The sequence below is a fragment of the Schistocerca cancellata genome, chromosome 11 (genome assembly GCF_023864275.1).
Source record: "Schistocerca cancellata isolate TAMUIC-IGC-003103 chromosome 11, iqSchCanc2.1, whole genome shotgun sequence".
NCBI classification, from domain to species: domain Eukaryota; kingdom Metazoa; phylum Arthropoda; class Insecta; order Orthoptera; family Acrididae; genus Schistocerca; species Schistocerca cancellata.
The window spans coordinates 13007300-13019552 of record NC_064636.1 but is presented as its reverse complement, the minus strand read 5'-3'; the positions used below and the strand labels follow the sequence as shown (position 1 = coordinate 13019552).

Sequence of the window (12253 nt, the reverse complement as noted above, 5' to 3'; positions counted from 1 at the left end):
GGTACCTTGAGTACCTCCATCGGTTCTCCCTTCTATTCCTGTCTCGTATTGTTCGTGGAAAGAAGGAATGTCGGTATGCCTCTGTGAGGGCTCTAATCTCTCTGATTTTATCCTCATCATCTCTTCGCGAGATACACATAGGAGGGAGCAATATACTGCTTGATTCCTCGGTGAAGGTATGTTCTCGAAACTTCAGAAAAAGCCCGTACCGAGCTACTGAGCGTCTCTCTTGCAGAGTCTTCCAATGGAGTTTATCTATCATCTCCGTAACGCTTTCGCGATTACTAAATGATCCTGTAACGAAGTGTGCTCCTCTCTGTCGAATCTTCTCTCTCTCTTCTATCAACCCAATCTGGTACGGATCCCACATCGAATAGCAGTATTCGTGCAGTGGGCGAACAATCGTACTGTAACCTACTTCCTTTGTTTTCGGACTGCAATGCCTTAGGATTCTTCCAAGGAATCTCAGTCTGGGATCTGCTTTACCGACGATTAATTTTATATGGTCATTGTGTTTTAAATCACTCCTAATGCGTACTCCCAGATAATTTATGGAATTAACTGCTTCCAGTTGCAGACCTGCTATGTTGTAGCTAAATGATGAAGGATCTTTCTTTCTATGTATTCACAGCACATTACACTTGCCTACACTGAGGTTCAATTGCTATTCCCTGCACGATGTGTCAATTCGTTACATTTCAGTACAATTTTCCATTGTTACAACCTCTCGATATACTACAGCATCATCCGCAAAAAGCTTCAGTGAACTTCCGACGTTATCCACAAGGCCACTTACATATACTGTGAACAGCAACGGTCCTAAGACACTCCCCTGCGGCACAACTGAAAACACTCTTACTTCATTGAGAATGACATGCTGCATTCTGTCATCTAGCAACTCTTCAATCCAATCACACAATTGGTCTGATAGTCCATGTGCTCTTACTTTGTTCATTTAACGTCTGTGGGGAACTATATCAAACTCCTTGCGGAAGTCAAGAAACATAGCATCTACCTGGGAACCCGTGTCTATGGATCTCTGAGTCTCGTGGACGAATAGTGCGAGCTGGGTTTCACATGATAGTCTTTTTCGAAACCCATGCTACAGCGTAGATTTCTAGGCTCCATAAAAGTCATTATACTAGAACATAATACCTGTCCCAAAATTCTATAACTGATCGACGTTAGAGATACAGGTCTATAGTTCTGCACATCTGTTCGACGTCCTTTCTTGGAACCGGGAATGACCTGTGCCTTTTTCCAAACTTTTGGAACGCTACGCTCTTCTAGTGACCTACGGTACACTGCTGCAAGAAGGGGGGCAAGTTCCTTGGTGTACTCTGTGTAAAATCGAACTGGTATCCCATCAGGTCCAGCGGCCTTTCCTCTTTTGAGCGATTTTAATTGTTTTTCTATCCCTCTATCATCTATTTCGATATCTACCATTTTGTCATCTGTGCGGCAATCTAGAGAAGGAACTACGGTGTAGTCTTTCTCTGTGAAACAGCTTTGGAAAAAGACATTTAGTACTTCGGCCGTAAGTCTGTCATCCTTTGTTTCAGTACCATTTTGGTCACAGAGTGTCTGGACATTTTGTTTTGATCTTCCTACCTCTTCGAAGTAAGAATTTTGTGCCAAGTCAGTACATAGAACTCTACATTTAATTTGATGGAGTGGGCAAAACAGGGTGAATGTCGAATCCTTAAAATTTAGACAGCTTTTTCGTAATTGCAGTGTTGTCTGTAACCACTACTACTGTCTTATCACGGGTATTGTGTTCTAGCAAGATTTGATCTGAAAATATGTAATGTTAATGTAACCTGCAAGTATGTCCGAAATTTTGCATAATATTGTCAAAAAATTTCTTTCTTTAGCGTCCTGTTATCTGAAAAATTACTTTCATATGTAAAAAATAATTCACATAAAAATTTGGCCAATATATTATTTGTCGATGTTACATCGAGCTTCAGAGTCTTAGAAGCATGGGGAAAGCAGGAAGAGCAAGAGGAAGAAGAAGGTGGTCGTAAGGAATAGGGATGTGAGAGGGGAAATGTTCACCGTTCAGCTACGCAATGCTGCTACCTTAGGTGTGCATGCTTGCTGATGAACTGCAGCAGTTACGGTATAAACTGCACATGGGAATAACAAGGCTGAAACTGGGTTGAAGAGATCAAGGGTGGCTCCTTCACTCATGTTTTTTCTCGGTTGAGTTTACACTCAGTCCGAAACAAAAGGGCCATCACTCTACTGCAGTGCTACAGCCGCTACATCACAGAGACCGGTAGCACTTGTGGTCTTAGTGCAGTTGACATAAAGCATGTAGCTTGTAGAAGTTTAGTTGGGTGTTTTGCCTTTCGTCGGGGGGAAACACACGGAGCGGTATAAAGAGCACGGTATTAATGAAGGATAAGGTAAGGTGCAGTGAGAGACCGATGTATTGCTATAACATACCCGCGTTGCTCGAATTATGCACTTGACAGAACCTGAGAGATAGAGTTTCGTCAGCTTCACTGTAGTGGCGATACGACAGCTTCCATTACTCAATAGCTGAGAGTTTTCCATTACCACTGGAAAGTTTCGATTCGTTAGTAAGGCTTATATTTACAACTTGCTATGGTTAGTCTTTTTTGGCAAATACATGCGTTAATTTTTGATGCCATTTTATAAGCACCGAAAGCTTTAATTCTTTCCAATTCTCTGACATAAGGGAAACACTTCCACATAAATCGCCACAAAAGCAAGTTGTTTATATACTCAGAAGACAGCAACATTGTAATTGTAATGCCACTGCAGCTGATTTTTCTATGCTGTATTAACTTTGGTTCAGATCGTGTTGGGGTTAACATTCATTTCTCACTTGTTAGTCTGCTATCACACAAACTCTCAAGAGAAAACTATGGGCGTGGAAGTAACAATATTTTGAGAAAGCGCATTACAGAGACATCTATGTTCAAATGTGTTGCTTATTTGTAGTAATGAATAAGAAAATGTACTAAGCCTGTTGTAACACAATTATTCAATGATCTGTTAGAGCTGGCAGTGTCTAAACAGAACACAAATACACAATAACTTCAGATTTCTATCGACAAGATTGGTGAGTGTAGTGGTGGCGGGAAGGGGAGGGGTGAAACTTCCAAGAATTGCCTTACAAGTTACGCCGACTTGGCTTATACCGACATATACCGATCACAAGAATGAAACGAAACTAAGCATGGCATTGACAAGTTAAAGGAGGAAATATTGTTAAAAAATGCTAGTTGCATGTGCATAGATTATGCATTGTGTGGCCTGCAGTTTTTGTCACCTTTAATATGGGTGAAACTAATTTTTCGTTTATTATAGAGTGGCAAGTCAATGGCAGTATGAGTTATTTGTGTTGCTTTTCCACATGTCTGTTATAACACTAAAAAATTACATTTTGTAAGGGCTTTCTCCGATTTATTTTTTATCGCTTCTTATAGTTTTGAGATCGGTAAACATTTAAGTGTGGTTTTATCTGGCAAATTATATCTCCTGTCTAAGGCACAAACAAATTTTTTCAAACATTGATGGTCGGAAGTTGTGTATGGCAGCATGTAGATAGCAGTCATTTGTGCATAAAGAGAACCAAGTTCTTTTTGTACTTTTGAACTGGAAGCGTACAACTGTCTTGTGTTAAAATAATTGGTTGTAGAGGTTCTCGATTTCTTTTTTGTTGCACCTCTTGCACTCGATCTAGCTCACAACTTGATCCCTTCCCTTTCGCTTCTATTGCTAATTCATGGTTCCTAGTTTTCACCATGATTTCTTTTTAGTGGTCTCTTAAATTAGTCCTATTCGCTGATAATGTTTATTATCTCAAATGCAGATGGTACACTTTACAAACTATTATCCTTCGCTTTCTTGAAAAAAATCCACATGGATTATTGATTTTTACGGTTCATTTTCAGAACAATAAGACGCAGCTCTTACATAAACAAAAGCGCGGAATTTCCTCAGCCAACAGAGACTATCGCTGGCATGCAAAAAGTACTGATCGCTTCATGTCAGCACCATTCGGAACACTTCTTCGTTACTGTGTTCTTTGTCTCACTGCTGCCAACGACAGAGGTTGAACAGTTGTGGCACTATAGTTGCATGATCAATAATAATCTTGTTGTTGCGTGGCGTTTAAATAACGAAGTGAGTGATGAAGAAGCGATTGTTGGCATATTGTGGTCGCCTCCTATTGTACTTCATAGAGCGAGAAGCTTAAGGGGCAGAATTCTTTCTCGTGACGTTCGAAAAATTATTCATCAGGTTGCAGAAAGATGTAAACACGAAAAATGAAAAAAAAAATGATGAGGTTATTCACCTGCTGCACAAATTTCAAACAAGGGGTTTCAGCATTAACGAGTAAGAGCTTAAGAAATATATACAGGATTTGGAGCTTTGCAAAAACAGCCGTGGACATTCACAGTCAACCCTTGGCAAGAAGTGATTCACATTTCGCCCGAATTACTTATCAATACGACCTGCAATGCTGTGAATGCATATAGCATGTAAATACAGCTCTATATTTTAATGTTTATGTCCAGCCACGATACAAATTTAAAAACTTGACACTCGACCAGTTGTGCTTTTTTCTGGAGCTGGTGTATCCTTGAAGGAATAAGCTTCGCTAATCGATCATAACATGGGCAACCAACATATGAATGATATTTGTGCTTCAGCAAAAGCAGAAGTGACGCAGAGGCATTAGGATTGCGTCAGTGTTTTGTGTTTTCGAATCACTTTACGTGTTAACATGTACAACTGAAAACACTTGTAAGTGCAATGAGGACTCAGAAACAGAAGAGGGCAGTAGCAGGTGTGTTTACTTGATAACGACAATAATTGTATTTATTTTAAAATGCATTACACAGTACAATCAGAAACACTTAAAAAACCTTTAAAATGTCATATTTTCCTCTACTAACTGTGTTGTATTACAATAGCATTATTTACATTTGTATTCCATTTTACAAGTAAGTAAACCCACACATTTGAAGATAAAAATCAGTATAACGCACATCCACAAATACGTGTTATTTAGCTGTGTAGTTTCCACCATAAGCATCTGGTCGGTACGAGACACACGACCATGAGTTGTCATCACTGGAAGACAAGCAAGAAAATTAAAATTCCCTTTTTCACGAACCCCTCTCCCACAGCAAACAATCCATTAACAACATAGCTTATAAACAACTTAGACTGGCTAAGGCGCCACCGTATTTGTTGTTGATTAAATACCACCATACAGTCTACTTTTCCTCTGCACTCCAAACGCCATGGAGGTAATAGGAACCAACAATTTTTCAGGCGCCAATTAAATGAGAATTACATTATAAAAGATAGTTAAAGCAGACTACCGATAGCGCATATACTATCGATTAATCGATAGTCTGACGATGTAAGTAACATTGTCGAATGTTAAGATCATTCCCACCAGGATATTATGAAGGTATTCGTTACTCGTTAGCTTGTTGTCGAAACGAACGGATAGGATTATTGCAGACATAGGTAATTCATCTTTGGTCGCAAGTCCCCGTGGGATGGAAAGAAATGAATTAAATGTTATCAAGGCAACAGACAAGTGGAAATTTGATTATTCTTTTTCTTGTGCCGCGGTATCTTTGTACACGTATGTTTGCGACAGGACCAAATGTGCATTTAAATGCATGCTTGTAGAATGTATTTAATGCAGAACTTGCCCACAAAAAGTCCAGTTCTAGTTTAGCAGGGGATACAACCCATCTGCTTTGACCAATGGCGTCGGAATTGGCCAGAAATCATGTAATATAAAGATGAAAGAGCCGAGAAGAATGTTCAGAAACAAAGGAATGCAAGACAGAAAAACTGTACTTCACATATATAAGGGCCTGTAGTATTTTCACGTTAATGATATCGCGTGTTTGTATCTTAGTATTTCTCCGCAAAATACAATGGAAAGAAATGAATGAAATATATTACTAGCAAAGAATACATCACGTTACATGTATGTCGGTTGTATCTCGAAACTCTTTCGAACTGTATTGCTTAAGTGCAGTACGGGATACAAGTTCAGCGTATGTCGATTTTTTAGTTTCAACTAGCATTGCTGTCCTGTTGTTCACTTGAACTATGTATCCCCTGCTTTACTAACCGTAAATGAAACACCCGATACAAATTAAAAGCTCATCCGAAGTGTGTTGCTTAAGTACAGTACGGAATACAAGTTTGTCGTAAGTCGATTTCTACGTTTTCACTAGCATTACTGTCCTCTTCTTCACTTGAACGATGTATCCTCCGCTTCAGTAAACCCCCAAGTGGAATACAGGATACAAATTGTAGATGTGTTGTTTATTTAGTCTCCGCTATTACTAACAGTCTTTTATTATGTACATACCAGTACCACTGATGACAGAAGGACCTACGTATGTAGTATTTGTACACCAGACTTCCGTTGACCTCTATATATGTACACTGGTAACGAAAAGGTGGAAATAGACCTACGCTACATTCGCAACTGTACCTCAGTTGTACTACACGAAGACAAGAAGACGACACATGTACAATTTGTATCCCGTACTTCACTATGGGGTACAGTTTCCTTGTTGCCTTGGAAGCTAATGGTATCCCATTCGTTACTTGAGCTATATAGCTATACGCAACATTTGTATCTTGCTCGCCAGTTGACATATATGGTGTCAGTTAAAGGCGAAGTGAAGGATGGGATACAAATTTTCGTTGTGTCGTCAGTGTAAAGGCGAATTGAAGGACGTGATAGAAATTTTAGTTGTGCCGGGTGTTTCGCCTGTAACATAGCAAGTACACATTCGAAAATGTCGTACTGATACTAGTGCTGGGAAACGAAAGAAGATCAACAGCTGAGAAATTTCTATTACGTACTTTACAACACGAAAATACACATATTGGTTGAATAAAACAGTGAAATATGTCAAAATAGTGGAATACAGTGAAAGAAGCAAATGGAAAAGTGAACTTACCACAAGGAAATATCGAGGAATAACCGAAGCTCGCCTAGACAGACAGTAACGAAAGTTCCATACCCACAAACAAACAAATCCATTCCTATAAACGAAAATAAGACACTAAAAATTGTTCTACAATAACAAACTAATACTCCAAATTACCTCACTATCATTACGAATAATTATTTTAATGTACAATGATAGCGCTTATCCGGAAGACAGAACTGTTTTATTATCTATGCCTCGAAGTGAAGACATTACTATCTCTGCACTCTGACAAATGAATGACGTTATTGGTCGAAGCCCACGGTTTGTATCCCATTCTTCGAAGTCCTACGCTAATGACCGGCTTGACGATAAATTACGTCTTACAAGCGTGTGTGGTCGGTTGTGCTCGATAAAATTCAAAACAAAATTATGATACTTACATGTCTACTGGCAATTTATAGTTACGGCAGTTACATGAATTGGTAAGAATCGCGAATGATGTGTCATAACACACTAATTTGTGTTCAAATGTTCATTTCCTTGCTGTATGTGGTAATGAAGATTCTAGTGCCTCTTCTTGTGTCAACAGTTCGTGTGAACACGACTCGATTCCAGGAAGTGAACGTTAATTATTTGCCCATTTGTCGCTTCCTCGTGTTGCCGGGAAGGAAGACCCACTGGTTGATTTCGCCCCTGTTTATAAGGTGAGAACGCGTCCCTTTTCGTTCATTATTTTTTTCATCGTGTTCCCTAGGTTCCATCGAAAATGAGTTCCATCAGGGATGCAGAATGGACGAGACATATAGAACAAAAGCATGAGGAAACTAGAAACTGTCTGTATACAGTATTAACAGTAAGCTGACATAATATTTGAATGCTATTCACACATATGACTTCAAAACTTAGTCGAGTAAATTAGAAAGTGACTACTGCCTATATACCGGTACTGTGAGCAAATCTGAAAGTCCCTTAAGCATATCAAGTAGTTCACTGCATATTTCGTATTGCTAGTTTAATATTCGCGTGACAGCACAGGAAGAAAATCGTTGGCTTACAAATTTAGTTATCAAGTCACATTTATGCAGTACATTATTACCAACACTCTGATGAAATATGCGATAGCAGTAGTTGGACTTCCGTATTCTGTCAGGACGGGCAGTATCATCTTGGTACATTACAACTTCAAAGAGTTTGTATTTGTCAAGACATCAGTTTGACTTAAAATTAGATGAGAAATTAACAAGGATGTGTCTTAGTTATGCAAAGTTCACATACATTTCCCTGTTTCCAGTCCCTTTATGTTGCTAGAGAAAAGTGACAAGTGTCGTGAAAACCTCAAGTTTCTGGTCATTTGGAAATATTTCAGTACCATGGCTTTTTGTCGTTTCTAGAAGACATTCTTTGAAACAGTGTACTGTCTCAGCATTGACACTCGCCAGTAAGGTGGAGCTCTTTCTATCCCTAGTATAGACAGGGGGGAGTCTGCAGCTGTACGCTACAAACCACAAGTGCATGGCAGAGGGTACCTCCTACCTTATCAGTTATCAGGCCTTCTTCCTATTCCAGTTGTGATTGTGGGAAGAATGCCTGTTTAAACACCTGTATGCACTGTAATTGATGGGCTTCTCTCTTTGCTGTCCCTAAAAAAGCTGATGCAGTTTGGGCTCTAGTACATTCCTCATTGTGATAACTGGTTAACTAAGCCAGCATGTGCCTAATTCTTTATTTCTTCCCCAAGTCCACCTGCCTCGAGTGTATTGTGAAATGGTCCACTGTGGAAAAGGTAGCTAAAAATAACTTACATAACCCAACATTATGGTGAACATTCTTTGTTTTATTTATTGGTGGATTATTATTGCAGGGGTGTTGTACACATACAGCAGTAAAAGTTAAGAACACCACCATATAGGTTAGAGAGGCGGTTACATTCTTACTGGTCGTTCCACAAGGATGGGGCAGGTGACTGACCTTAGCCTTATAGTAGGAAACATCCTGAAATTGACTTGGAGGTAATTTAGGGAAATGACAGAAACCTAAATCTGGATGGTCAGATGGAAATGGGAACCTCCACCCACTCAAATGCAGGGTCAGTCCACTTAAAACAGCAAGACCTCATTTGGTTCACCCCTAGTGTGCAGGGGTTTGTTTGCAAAGAAGTAAAAGGCTGGTGCTTCACTGTTCAGTCATACCTCACTACCAGTCCATGTTCACATTACAAAAAAAAAAATAAAGCAATTAGGACCATTTTAAGAAGAAAGACCTCTGAAACGTACGGAAACTGCTTAAAGAAGTTAGGTATCTTAACTTTTTCATCATTGTATATATATATAGAAAACAATAATGCACATCACAAAAGGTAGTTTGGATTACAAATGCTAGTTTACACACCCACAATACAAGAAGGAAGAATGAAGTACGGAGCATACCCCACCGACTGGAAATGCTAGGAAAAGGACCCCAGTACTCTGGTATCAGACTACTAAGAAGGCTGCCTGAAAACGTGCAACGTAGTGTACTTCACAACTTTCCAAAGAAACGTAGACTCTCTCATTGCAAAAGTGTTTGTTATTCATTATGAATTATGTAAAAAAAGCTAAAGGGGTAGAAAAATAAGTGATAATGAATGTTACTACTTTGACATGTCCTGTATTAGATGTACATTTACTGTACACAATGTAATCTTACAGGATCAGATAAAATTCAGTTCAATTCAATAGTAAATTGCATAGCTTGGGAAACGAAGTGTCAAGTTCTAAATTTGAATGAATGAATGTACCCTTAAAAGAAAGGAAGAAGGAATGTGTGTGTTTTGTTTGTTGTTTTAAGAAATTTGTGTACCATTTACTTTACTGCAGTGTCGTAATAAATAAGACACTTATGTCAGGTTTGTCATTCTTTTTGCTGGGGGTAACACTAATATCCTATTTTTCAGTTGATAGGTATAGGATACCAGTGTTAAAGGTGTCATTTTCTGCCCATCAGTTAATATACATGCGACCTGAAATGATGTACTGTGTTTGTGGTTTCCTCCACAATAGGTAATGTCAGCTGGCCTACAGGATACCAATGGGAGAGTTATAGTTTTCTTCGCAATACTTAATTCGTAGATGAACTGAAGTACACGATACCAGTGTTGGGTATGTTCTTCTTTTGGCTGTTGGTAATACCAGTGTTTGATTGCTTGCTTGCTTTTTCCTTCATGGCTAACACTGGTATTTTCTTCCTCAGTTGAACAACAGGATATCAGTGTTCAGCTTGGATTAGATTAGATTGGTACTTGTTCCATAGATCATGAATACGACACTTCGTAATGATGTGGAACGTATCAGGTTAATAAAAGGTGTCTATACAAGATATTACATTACACAAAATATTACATGACACTTAATCTTTTTATTTATTTATTTATTTATTTATTGTGGCTGTTGGGGAAATTACCCACTTACTATATCCAAATTCATCTAATGAGTAGGAGTTGCCATTAAGGAATTCTTATTTCCTCTTACATGCTATATGGCTATCTGTCAGACTTATGATGCTATTAGGTAAGTGACCAAAGACTTTCGTAGCAGCATAATTTACCCCTTCTGAGCCAAAGTTAGATTTAACCTTGAGTAGTGAAGATCATGCTTTCTCCTAGTGTTGTAGCCATGTACAGCGCTGTTACTTTTGAATTCGTTCGGATTGTTAATAACAAATTTCATAAGTGAATATATATATTGTGAGGCTACAGTGAAGATCCCTAGCTCTTTGAATAAGTGTATGCAGGATGATCTTGGATGAGCTCCAGCAATTATTCTGATTACACGCTTTTGTGCAATGAACACTCTTTTACTCAATGATGAGTTACCCCAGAATATGACGCCATACGAAAGCAGAGAATGAAAATAGGTGTGGCAAGCTAATTTACTGAGATGTATATCGCCAAAATTTTCAATGACCCTAATAGCATAAGTAGTTGAATTCAAACGTTTCAGCAGATCTCCCGTGTGTTTTTTCCAGTTCAACCCCTCATCAATGCATACACCTAGAAATTTTGAATATTCTGTCTTAGCTACCGATTTCTGATCGAAGTCTGTAGTTATTAATGTGTCATTCCATTTACTGTGTGGAACTGTATGTATTGTTTTCTCAAAGTTTAATGAGAGCCCATTTGCAGAGAACCACTGAATGATTTTCTGAGAAACATCATTTACAATTTCACCAGTTAATTCTTGTCTGTAGGGTATGATAACTATAGTTTATCATTGGCAAAAAGTTTCAGCTTTGCATCTTTGTGAATATAGAATGGCAAGTCATTAATGTATATTAAGAACAGAAAAGTACCCAAGACCAAACCTTGCAGCACCTCATTCTTGATTGTTCCCCAATTTGAGAAATCGCCAGTTTTTTGCATATTATGTGAACTGCTTATTTCAACTTCCTGCACTCTTCCAGTTAGGTATGATTTAAACCATTTGAGCACTCTACCATTCATACCCACAGTACTTGAGCTCATCTAGAAGTATTCCATAATGTCATATTTTTTCATGTGGCATAGTATGGTTCCTGATAATTTGGTTTCTATTTTCTTTTGTGGTTCTGCTTTCAGGTTGTACCCACCCAGAACCCTCTAATTCTCATGTCAGTCCTGTTAATTTCATGCTTTCTAATTTTGTTTCTTTACACAAGATTCTTTCTCATTTATGGGTCCATCTGATGTGCATGTATGATGTGTTCTGTGCTACATTACTTTTTTCTGAACATTCATTCATGCTTTCAAATGTTTATCACCTATCATCTGTGGCTGACCTATGTCATTGGTCGAAGCTGACAAGGTGTATCCCATACTTCAGTATTCCCCGAATGTTAAGCTAAGGCTGCCCTTGAATTGACAATGTGTAACATTATAAGCTAAATTTGGTACACAATAGTGCTATACTGGACTGACCCCTGATATTTTTGGAAGTAAAGCATCTCTTTAAAAATTTCATTCCCATCTGTCAATTTTAAGGTAAGGTGTAGAAGACTGGTAATAATTGTCATGGTCCAGTCTTTCATACCACCTAACAGTGACTGGCTCCAGGGTCTTATTTATGATTTGAGTTCAAAACATGTGACCAAAGTTAATTACATTAAGAATTCCAATTGGAATTTTATGCTTGTGAATTTGGGTTCCAATGTCTGGTGTGGTCAGTAACTGTAGCACCTTCTTCCAGGAATAAGAACCAGTAGAAATTACAGGCCCAAATAAAGGGCAAAAGCTATAGAACCTGTCCAGGCAGGCAACTTAATGGCTGCCACAGCCAAACAAC

General features: G+C 38.6%; 1 long non-coding RNA gene across 1 annotated transcript in view; it reads left to right on the top strand.

The window, feature by feature from the left end:
- The first annotated feature begins 7296 nt into the window (after positions 1 to 7296).
- LOC126108644 (uncharacterized) overlaps positions 7297 to 12253 on the top strand; it is a 28565-nt gene continuing 23608 nt past the window's right edge. Inside the window, exons 1-2 of the long non-coding RNA XR_007523578.1 lie at positions 7297 to 7441; positions 7549 to 7663. This is a non-coding gene — a long non-coding RNA (uncharacterized LOC126108644). The remainder of the gene's footprint in view (positions 7442 to 7548; positions 7664 to 12253) is intronic.